Below are 11,186 nucleotides of genomic sequence, written 5' to 3'. Positions count from 1 at the left end.
ATCGACCGCTATCCAGCATGCATCTAGAGTATTAAGTTAAAAACAGAGTAACGCCTTAAGCAAGATGACATGATGTAGAGGGATAGTTTCATGCAATATGATAAAAAAACCATCTTGTTATCCTCGATGGCAACAATACAATACGTGCCTTGCTGCCCCTTCTGTCACTGGGAAAGGACACCGCAAGATCGAACCCAAAGCTAAGCACTTCTCCCATGGCAAGAAAAACCAATCTAGTAGGCCAAACCAAACTAATAATTCGAAGAGACTTGCAAAGATAACCAATCATACATAAAAGAATTCAGAGAAGATTCAAATATTATTCATATATAGACTGGATCATAAACCCACAATTCATCGGTCTCAACAAACACACCGCAAAAAGAAGATTACATCGAATAGATCTCCATGAGAGAGAGGGGGAGAACATAAGATGGGATCTCGTGGATACAGAAAGTTGCGGCGGTGGAATTAGGTTTTTTGGCTCCGTCTCTGATCGTTTGGGGGTACGTGGGTATACATAGGATGAAGAAGTACGTCGGTGGAGCAACAGGGGGCCACGAGGGTGGAGGGCGCGCCCCCCTACCTCGTGGCCTCCTGTTAATTGGCTTGACATAGGGTCCAAGTCTCCCGAGTTGTATTCGGTGAGAAAATCATGTTCCCGAAGGTTTCATTCTGTTTGGACTCCGTTTGATATTCCTTTTCTTCGAAACCCTAAAACAGGCAAAAAACAACAATTCTGGGTTGGGCCTCCGGTTAATAGGTTAGTCCCAAAAATAATATAAAAGTGGATAATAAAGCCCAATAATGTCCAAAACAGTAGATAATATAGCATGAAGCAATCAAAAAATATAGATACGTTGGAGACGTATCAGGGACCTATCCGCGATTATTTTTATCATAGATTAGCCTGTGATCTTCAAACGCCCGCAACTTTTTAACCGTTTGTCCAAATCCAGTGAAACCAACGCCAAAATCTTCGTCTCGAAGCCCTCTTTACAGTTAACCAACTTGAACATGATTTTGATAAATTAAAATTTGGTTTCAAGCAGATTTGATTTCGAATTTCTTTTGATCGTAGTTTGAGTTTCGTAGCTCCGATTTGAATGATTCATTTTTGCAAATCGAGGCTCTTCATTTGAACTTTCAGTTTGGACTTTCTTATCTGAGTTTTACCCGTGCATCTATGCTTGAGTGCTTACGTATGCTATTTTTTGTTTGTGATAGAATTTCCGGAGTGTGAAGCATGCTACTACGAGTCTCTAGGGTTTGCAGATCGTCAGCAAGGCAAGTAACACTTTGATCATATCCCTTCATTACCCAGTTTTTATGCATTAGCCCAGTCCTCAAACATTGCATGAGTAGGATTTATAACTTGTGGATTTTGGGAAGTAGATGATGAGGTAGAACCTATTGCCCTTTTTATATCAAACCCTGGGAGTTACTTCTACGTTATGCTTATCCCGCTATGCTATGCTTGTAGACGTGGTTTGGTTGAGTGTATCGATGACAGATGTGAGAGTTGTTAAATAATGGTTAACTTAAGGTGGCTACTTTAATACACATCTGGGTGGATTGGTTGAGGCACCCTGGAGCACCCAGTGGTCGTCTGGGCACCTGGAGCAATCCAGAGCTGTCCTGGGATATACCGGAGTACCCATGTGATCATCCTATAGTTTGCCACCCAGGCTCAAAGGGATCATAAGATTATTCATGCTCGAAACTTCCATGTGCAGCCACAAGCCATTATGGGCTCTGGCATAGTTGAGTAAGTTGTGGGAATCCTTTCCATGATGGGCTAGCAGATGTACGGGATTGTAGGTGCACCGGCCTATCTATCGGTTAAGGGGACCTCTTCGGAAAGACTGAGTCTCGGTCATCAGTTTCTCAAACACCATGAAGTGTGAGAAATCCAACGGAGGAGATCGAGTCTTGTGGGGAAAAGTGCACAAACCTCTACAGAGTGTACAAACTAATCATGGTTAGCCCTGTCCCCGGTTATGGACATCTTGAGTATCTGGTACTTGAATTATTGATTTGATCTCATCACTCATAATTAATTTTGTTGGGCTATTAATTACTTTTAACTGGGATTGAGTTCGAGGAACCTTCTCAATGTTTATCAACTACCATGATAGTTAAACAAAATATATTCCTTTGTTGTAGGAAAAATTGGCTTTTCGCAAAAACATGTTAACTGTAGAGCCTCCACCAGCCATATATGCATATAGTTATAGTTATTACCTGTTCATTGCACTATAGTGTTATTTTGCCAGCATATTCCATGTGCTGACCCATTTTCGGGCTGCAACGTATTATGTTGCAGACATTTCTGACGAAGAGTAAGCTGCGCTAGGTCATTGTCGTGCACTCAACTATGCCATTGGAGTTGATGGACTCACTTTATCTTCGAAGCCTTCCAATGTTATCTTATTTAGATGGCCTTAAGCCATATTATTGTAATAAGTCCTCTTTTGAGACTATCGATGTATTAAGTGTGTGATTGCACTCTGTTATAAATCCTTCAAGTATTGTGTGTGTCAGCATTAGCGATCCAGGGATGATACTTATGCACAGAGATTTGACCGTTTGAGGTCGGATCCCTACAGTATGAGAACAAAGTCTGGACTTTGGTTGACTTGCCCGATGATCGGCTGGCCATAGAGAATAAATGGATCTTCAAGAAGAAGACTGACGCTGATGGTAATATTACTATCTACAAAGCTCGACTTGTTGCAAAAGGTTTGCGACAAGTTCAAGGAGTTGACTACGATGAGACCTTCTCACCCGTAGCGATGCTTAAGTCTGTCCAAATCATGTTAGAAATTGCCGCATTTTATGATTATAAAATTTGGCAAATGGATGTCAAAACTGCATCCATTAATGGATATCTTAAAGAAGAGTTGTATATGATGCAACCAGAAGGTTTTGTCGATCCAAAAGGTGCTAACAAAGTGTGCAAGCTCTAGCGATCCATTTATGGACTGGTGCAAGCCTCTCGGAGTTGGAATATATGCTTTGATAGTGTGATCAAAGCATATGGTTTTATACATACTTTTGGAGAAGCCTGTATTTACAAGAAAGTGAGTGGGAGCTCTGTAGCATTTCTGATATTATATGTAAATGACATATTGTTGATCAGAAATGATACTGAATTTCATATTAGCATAAAAGGATACTTGAATAAGAATTTTTCAATGAAAGACCTCGGTGAAGCTACTTATATATTGGGCATCAAGATCTATAGAGATAGATCAAGACGCTTAATTGGACTTTTACAAAGCACATACCTTCATAACGTTTTGAAGAAGTTCAAAATGGATCAAGCAATGAAAGGGTTCTTGCCTGTGTTACAAGGTGTGAAGTTGAGTCAGACTCAATGCCCGACCACTATAGAAGACAGAGAGAAAATAAAAGGTGTTCCCTATGCTTCAGCCATAGGCTCTATCATGTATGCAATGATGTGTACTAGACCTGATGTGTGCCTTGCTATTAGTTTAGCAGGGAGGTACCAAAGTAATCCAGGAGTGGATCACTGGACAACGGTCAAGAACATCCTGAAATACCTGAAAAGGACTAAGAATATGTTTCTTGTATATGGAGGTGACAAAGAGCTTGCCGTAAATGGTTACGTCGATGCAAGCTTTGACACTGATCTGGATGACTCTAAGTCACAAACCGGATACGTGTTTTTATTAAATGGTGGAGCTGTCAGTTGGTGCAGTTCCAAGCAGAGCGTCATGGCGGGATCTACGTGTGAAGCGGAATACATAGCTTCTGCGAAAGCAGCAAATGCAGGAGTCTGGATGAAGGAGTTCATATCCAATCTAGGTGTCATACCTAGTGCATCGGGTCCAATGAAAATCTTTTGTGACAATACTGGTGCAATTGCCTTGGTAAAGGAATCCAGATTTCACAAGAGAACTAAGCACATCAAGAGACGCTTCAATTCCATCCACGATCAAGTCAAGGAGGGAGACATAGAGATTTGCAAGATACATACAGATCTGAATGTTGCAGACCCGTTGACTAAGCCTCTCTCACGAGCTAAACATGATCAGCACCAAGACTCCATGGGTGTTAGAATCATTACAATGTAATCTAGATTATTGACTCTAGTGCAAGTGGGAGACTGAAGAAATATGCCCTAAAGGCAATAATAAAGTTGTTATTTATATTGTTGGAGAACGCAGTAATTTCAAAAAAAATCCTACGCACACGCAAGATCATGGTGATGCATAGCAACAAGAGGGGAAGAGTGTTGTCCACTGATAACCCACAAGTATAGGGGATCGCAACAGTTTTCGAGGTTAGAGTATTCAACCCAAATTTATTGATTCGACACAAGGGGAGCCAAAGAATATTCTCAAGTATTAGCAGCTGAGTTGTCAATTCAATCACACCTGGAAACTTAATATCTGCAGCAAAGTATTTAGTAGCAAAGTAATATGATAGTAATGGTAACAGTAGCAAAAGGTAATGATAGCAAAAGTAATGTTTTTGGTATTTTGTAGTGATGATAGCAATAGCAACGGAAAAGTAAATAAGCGAAGAACAATATATGGAAAGCTCGTAGGCAATGGATCAGTGATGGAGAATTATATCGGATGCGGTTCATCATGTAGCAGTCATAACCTAGGCTGACACAGATCGGTCTGCGTGGGTACGTAGACAACACTCTCCCCTCTCGTTGCTATGCATCACCATGATCTTGCGTGTGCGTAGGAAAATTTTGAAATTACTGCGTTCCCGACATCAGTATGGAACAGATTCTGGAATATCTCCTCGTGCAACACCTTTTTCCTAGATCCCCATCTGCCCATAACGTAACAGGCATGTGAAATAACCAATCTCTGGCCTTCGGGTTCCTGTCCATACACATTTTCTCCACTAGTGTCTCTGAGGAAGCGCCCACACATAGTGGGACATCACAAAATCAAGCAAGGCATGCTGCCACGAGTCGACAACGCCGTAGAAAGGGCATGCCGGCAATGTTGCCATGTTGCCGTGGTGAAGATGCTCACCCGTCGGTATAGACTTCTGACCAAGGCGCCAGAGGAAGATGCGTATTTTGGTTGGGACCTGCGTTCGCCATAAGGAGGTCCATCCATTGCTTTCTTCTCTATTTAATTTGGTATCCTGTATTCTGACCAAACACTGAAAATACCATGTGTTTCCCTGCTGCAGGCCCAAAATTGTCCACCCTCCTCATACAAAGAGGTATTTTGAGTACCGCTTCCGCATCAATGGGTATGAAAACAAATCGAATTAGATCCTCCTTCCATGCCGAGGCAGTCGGCTCAGTCAATTCAGAAACATAAGTCGGTGGATCTGCCACTATAGATGTGATAGGACGAGGTATATCTCTCAAAAAACATAAGTCGGTGGATCTGCCACTATAGATGTGATAGGACGAGGTATATCTCCCCTGGGAATCCAATTATGCTTCCATATGAGTGTTCTCTCTCCGGTGCCTATTCTCCTTATGACTCCCTGCTGCAATATATCTCTACCATCAATGGTTGCACGCCAAATTTGTGATTGGTGAGGTCCCAACTCGGCTTGTAGTATCACACACTTCGGGAAATAAAATTGCTTTCAAAATCCTTCCGCTCAACGAATCAGGGCTATGTAGGAGACTCCATGCTTGCCTGGACAAAAGAGCTAAGTTAAAAATTTCAAGATCACGGAATTCAAGTCCTCCCATATTCAAGTTAAAAATCCTATGCGACCCGGGTCGCACACTCCTCCTCGTGAGACCATCTCCACCAGCTGATGCGTGGAAAATCAAATCTCAAAGCAATCAAACCACTCATCCCCTATCCAGCTTCCTTCTCCAGCGTCGTTCCCGTAGCCGCCGCCGTAACTTTTCTGTTTCACTGAACCACCGGCGCTTCGCTCATCCTCTCCCGTCTCTCTTCCTCTCGTCTCTAATCACGGCACGACGGACTCCCGGTTACTCTGATAGCAGTTCCTCCCCAAACTTGTGATGGCTGAGACCTCTCTCCATGGTGCCAGTAGATGGCCTGAGCAAGGGGATGAGCGGTAGTGACGGCGGCGACATCTCCACAGGGGAGTCGCATCTCGTGCCCTTTCTCAACGTTGTGGAAGCGGCAGTGATCTAGGTGCCCTCCTGTCACGGATCAAAACGCCTAGCGCAAGCTGCCGGCCGGTGCATGAACAACGGCTAAAATCATGAAGCAGAAGAGTTGCGGTGGCGATGGAGCCGGGAGAAACAGAAAAATTGCGGCGGCGGCGACGGCGGGAGCGATAGTGGGGAAGGAAGCGGGATGGGGGATTAGTGATTCGATTGCTTTGAGATTCAGTTTTCCACGTGTCAGCTGATGGAGATGGTCTCACGAGGAGGAGTATGCGACCCGGGTCGCATAGGATTTTTTTCCCATCTATTGGAGATGCTCTAAGGGAGCTCCTTTTTTTTGAGCGGTAAAGCAAAAGCTTTATTGATCATAAACCACAACGTGTGGGATACAATTCGAATCATGGGGTTGGACAAGCCAAAGATGGCGCCCCTGATCAAGAAAAAGAGAAAATCTAGCAAGTTTGTGTGCCTCTACATTGACCGACCGACTTTCAAACATAAAAGAGCAAGTAAAGTTAGAAGCTCTAGCGTGTATCTTCTCGATGATAGCCCCATCGCGGCCTCTGCTTGCTTTGTTCAGATCTTGTACTGCTTGTTTTGCATCTGACGAGATGACAATATTCTGGACTCCCAGGTCCTCAGCCAGCGCCAATGCCTCCCGACACGCAATGATCTCTAGTGTGGCCGGATCCTGCATGCCATAAATTAGCAGAGAAGAACCACCCATATACTGTCCCTGATCATCTCTGCATATCGCCGCTGTCGTTCCCGTGGAGCTCCTGTTCAGCGCTTTATGTGCCAGTTCGGCCTAGTGGCGCTCAGGTGAAGGTCATTTTGGGCTGGCACATTTAGCACAAATCGATCGCTGGCTTGATCGCTCGACAAAAATACCAAATCACTCGCTTGTTCGATTCTTGCGGGATTCAAGTTCACCATTGGACCCGTTCCCTAGAAAACAAAGTTCACCATTGGACCTTATCGTCGCAGTTGACCGGGCTAACTTTTCAAAATTTGGAAAAGATCACAGATTTGATAAAAGTCGGTGAATTTTGAAAAAATATTCATTGATTTTGGACAAAAAGAAGTTCATGGATTTGAAAAAGTTCATCATTTTTGAAGAAAAGTTCATCAATTTTAAAAAAAAGTTCACAAACTTGAATAAATTCATCAAATTTGAAAAAAAAATGTTCATTGATTTTTGAAAAAAAAATTCACAAACGTGAAAAGTTCATCAAATTTGAAAAAAAAAGTTCATTGATTTTTGCAAAAAAGTTTATCAATTTTTAAAAAAGTTCACGAACTTAAAAAAGTTCATCAATTTGGAAAAAGTTAATCGATTTGAAAAATTTCATTGAATTTGAAAAATAATCATCAAATTTGAAAAAGTTCATTGATTTCTTTAAAAACATTCATCAATCTTTTTTGAAAAGTTCAAAAATTTGAAAAAGATTCGTCATTTTTTGAAAAAAAGTATTCACAAATTTGAATAAAAGTTCATTGATTTTGGAAAAAAGGTTCATGGGTTTTGAAGAAAACCTTCATGGATCTTAAACGAATCCGCTCATTTACGAAAAAAGAAAGAGGAAAAAGCAAAAAAAAAAAACAAATAAAAATGTTTAGAAAAAACCCATGAACTAAACCAAGAAATAAAAGGAAAGAAAAAGCAAGTGTTTCACAACGGGTGGGATAGCCGAGTGGTTAGTGTGCTCCTACTCAGCTTGCAGTATTGACACTCTGAAAAATAAACTGCTTTCAAAATTCTCGCACTCAGCGAATCAGGGCTATGTAGGAGCCTTCATGCTTTCCTGGACAGAAGAGCTAAGTTAAAAAATTTGAGATCACGGAATTTAAGTCCCCCCGTATGTTTTGGCTTTGTTTACATTACCTATTGGAGATGCTTTAAACCACTCATGGATGGATAGTGGATGTGTGGGCTTTCTTTTTTGGAGAAGAGGAGATACTGATAGTCTGATTTTTTTTTTTGAGGCATTGATAGTCTGATACATATGGTGTGGTTTCATAGGGCCCAGGAACCGAGCGAAAACCATCCTGTGGTTGGATGGTTAGAAGGACAATGGTATCTCCAGCCCATCAGGGTTCAAATCTTAGTGCTCGCATTATTCCTAAAGTTATTTTAGGATTTTCGGCGATGCGCTTTCAGTGGGAGAAGACGTTCCCGTCGACGACGAGGCTCCTACGGTGACTTCGTAAATCTCAAGATAATATGTCGGCTCAGTCCCTCGGAGGTGCTCATAGAGGTAGCGTGTGTGTATGCGCGTTCATAGGGGTGAGTGTATGCGCGTATGTATGAGCGCTTGCCCCTCTCCGGCGCTGCCGGTCCGCCTCATCTTCTATGGTCCCTGGATCATGGAGGCACGGTGGATCCCGTCCTTTGCCGGCGGGAGGGCTCCGTTTTTAGATGCTTTTCTGAGTTTTATGAGGTTTGTGCTATGCTCAAGAAGATGAGACGGCGACGGCTTCTTGAAGATGTAATAAGGTCCTCCCCGTCTAGCGCCCGCCTCGGTGATGTTTCAAGCATCGTTGGAAGGCGTGTGGAGGTTTGTCTCCAGGGAATCTCGTGGGATCCGGTCGGCGTTTGTCTTCGGTGGATCCGACTGGATCCGGTCTTTCTTCGTCTACGTCTGTGTGTCTGTAGGTTGGATTCTTCTAGTCTATGCTTCTCTTCATCGGCGGCGGTTGCTGTTCTGATGTGCTAGTCCTATGAGGCCTTAGCACGATGACTTCCCGACTGTCTACTACAACAATGTTTGTCCGGCTCCGACGAGAGAGGGACGATGACGGCGGCGCGCCTTCGGCTCACTCCAGTGCTTGTAGTCGTCGCTAGGTGGTCTACGGACCTTGATGTAAATTTTACTTCTAGTGTTCTTTGTACTATCTTGACAGTTGATGAATAGATTGAAAGTTTTCTCGAAAAAAAAAGCAGATTTAGACACGTGCGCCACACTCCCGAGCCTAGACCAGTGTCGGTGGGTGCGTGGATCAGCAAAATAGATTATGCATGTGCCTATATATGCGTTGATAGTAGGGACAGCAACAGTATTTTAGATCTATTATTAGTTGTACCCCGCACCCAGCAAACAGAGAATTCTGTTAGTTGCCTCGCCCCTTGCTCACACTCACACGTACTCCGTATATGTAAGGGCAATCGCTTCACTACAGTTCGCAATGGTCGAGCTGGATATATGTGATCTGCATTGTTGTGGCCTGCCGAGCAGTTGCCGGTAGCCAGGTACATATCGACTTGCATATAAACATACTACATGCATATGCCGACAGATACAGTACTAGGGTGAGGGAGGGGCCAGATCTAGCCAGGTACAGGTATCCTTGTCACCAGGACGCACGAAACTGACCTCCCATCCGTTTCCCACTGCAGACGAAATTAATCCATCACCGCCGTGGCCGGCGTTTCAATGCCCACCTGCATCTGTTCCAACAGTCCAGCTCCTGAGAAGTGTCTCAACTTTATAATAAAGTTAATACAAAATTAAGCTATTTATTTTAAGATGAAGGAAGTATATCTGAATGTTTTGGACATCAAATATGCTCGACTCTTGTGTAGGTGCTTGCAAGATTTCTTGACGATATGAGTTTGGAGGAGCTCAGAAGGAAAAAAGGAGTTTGACATTTTTTTGCAACTTTGGACATTTTGGAGCTCCGCTTGTTTCATTACGAACCTCCTTCAATGAAAATTTGCAAGCGGCTAGAAGAGTCGAGCATCTTTGAAGTACGAACGTTTCAGATTGTTTTAATATGTTTTTGCTATTTTTTCTGAATCTACTATTTACCCTGGAAAAGATGAGTTCGGGATGAGCTATGCATTTTTGATCGCTCCCCCATTAATTATTTTCATTGTAGCAAGGCATGAGATAGCTACCATGCCAACTCGGCGTATGACGATTACTCTCTCCGTCTAGGTGCATTAGGCATCTTAGAAGGTGCACCGCAACCTAGGCGCAAAGAGCTTGGGCTAGAAAAAAATTTGAATGACGGATGAAACCAATCAAAGCATTCCTTTCTCAACTAAAAACATGCTATTAGGCTGGTTGTAATGGTAGTATCATAACTACTATTATGCATGCCAACTAGGCAATTTTGATGAGGTGTCATAGTATTAAATAAAGAAAGATAGGATGGAGTATCATATCATGATACCGTATCATAATAAATGCTATGCTACTTTGTGTCATGCATGGCAATAAATAGAGTACTACATGATACTAATATGTGATACTATGCATTAGTGAGGTAGTATCATACACTAGTATCATATGCATGATACTAGTATATGATACTCCCCATTACAACCAGCCTTAGTTGAAAGTCCTTTTCAAATCCAAATAACGTGCCACAGAAATTACATGCATTGATTCTCCAATTAATAAATAGAGTCTAATTAATATGCATGCAACTAGTACTACTCTTTTGTGTCTTAGTGTTTTGGGATTATTTGATTTTCATAAGGTGACTTATAGTAACATGGTTGGAGTGCCGTACGTATTCATGCTCACGCTTTTCTTTTGCTGAGTTGTGTCAATTCCTCATGTCCCTTTTACTTGGATTTCCATCTACCCTACAACAAGCACCGGCAAAAAAAGCATGTCAATATGCCAGTCAGTGTTTTCGTCGTAGCTCATCAACGGAGAAAGAATAGCATCGGCAAAGACAAAAAAAAAACATAGGATAGCTCCTGATAAGCTACGTGGTTTAAAAGGAGAATTAGCGATTTGGTCACACAGGGTGTTTGGTCTAGTGGTATGATTCTCGCTTCGGGTGCGAGAGGTCCCGAGTTCGATTCTCGGAACACCCCTATTTTTTTAAAGCCCAACTAAATTTGACCGAATGCAGCAGCGCCAAGTTTGCAACTCCTCACAAATGCGACCATATATCACCAATTCACCATAAAAGCTCTGCTGCCCTGCCCTGAGATTGATATTTTGCTGTTCCTCTCTCTCCAAATGTACCACCATACACTCATAACGATCAAGGAGAAAGCTTTTCGCCGATGTTCAGAAATCCTTCGGCCACATGTTAGCATGGATAGTTTATTTCTTTTAATTATGAT

The 11,186-nt window shown here is 42.5% G+C and overlaps 1 non-coding gene across 1 annotated transcript; it reads left to right on the top strand.

The window, feature by feature from the left end:
* Nucleotides 1-10,859: 10,859 nt before the first annotated feature.
* TRNAP-CGG lies at nucleotides 10,860-10,931 on the top strand. The gene has a single exon. It is a non-coding gene; the product is annotated as a tRNA-Pro (tRNA).
* The last annotated feature ends 255 nt before the right edge of the window (nucleotides 10,932-11,186 follow it).

The sequence above is a fragment of the Triticum urartu genome, unplaced genomic scaffold, assembly GCF_003073215.2.
Source record: "Triticum urartu cultivar G1812 unplaced genomic scaffold, Tu2.1 TuUngrouped_contig_9655, whole genome shotgun sequence".
Lineage (NCBI taxonomy): Eukaryota > Viridiplantae > Streptophyta > Magnoliopsida > Poales > Poaceae > Triticum > Triticum urartu.
Note: the sequence above shows the minus strand (reverse complement) of the source record. Positions and strands in the feature narration are given on the sequence as shown.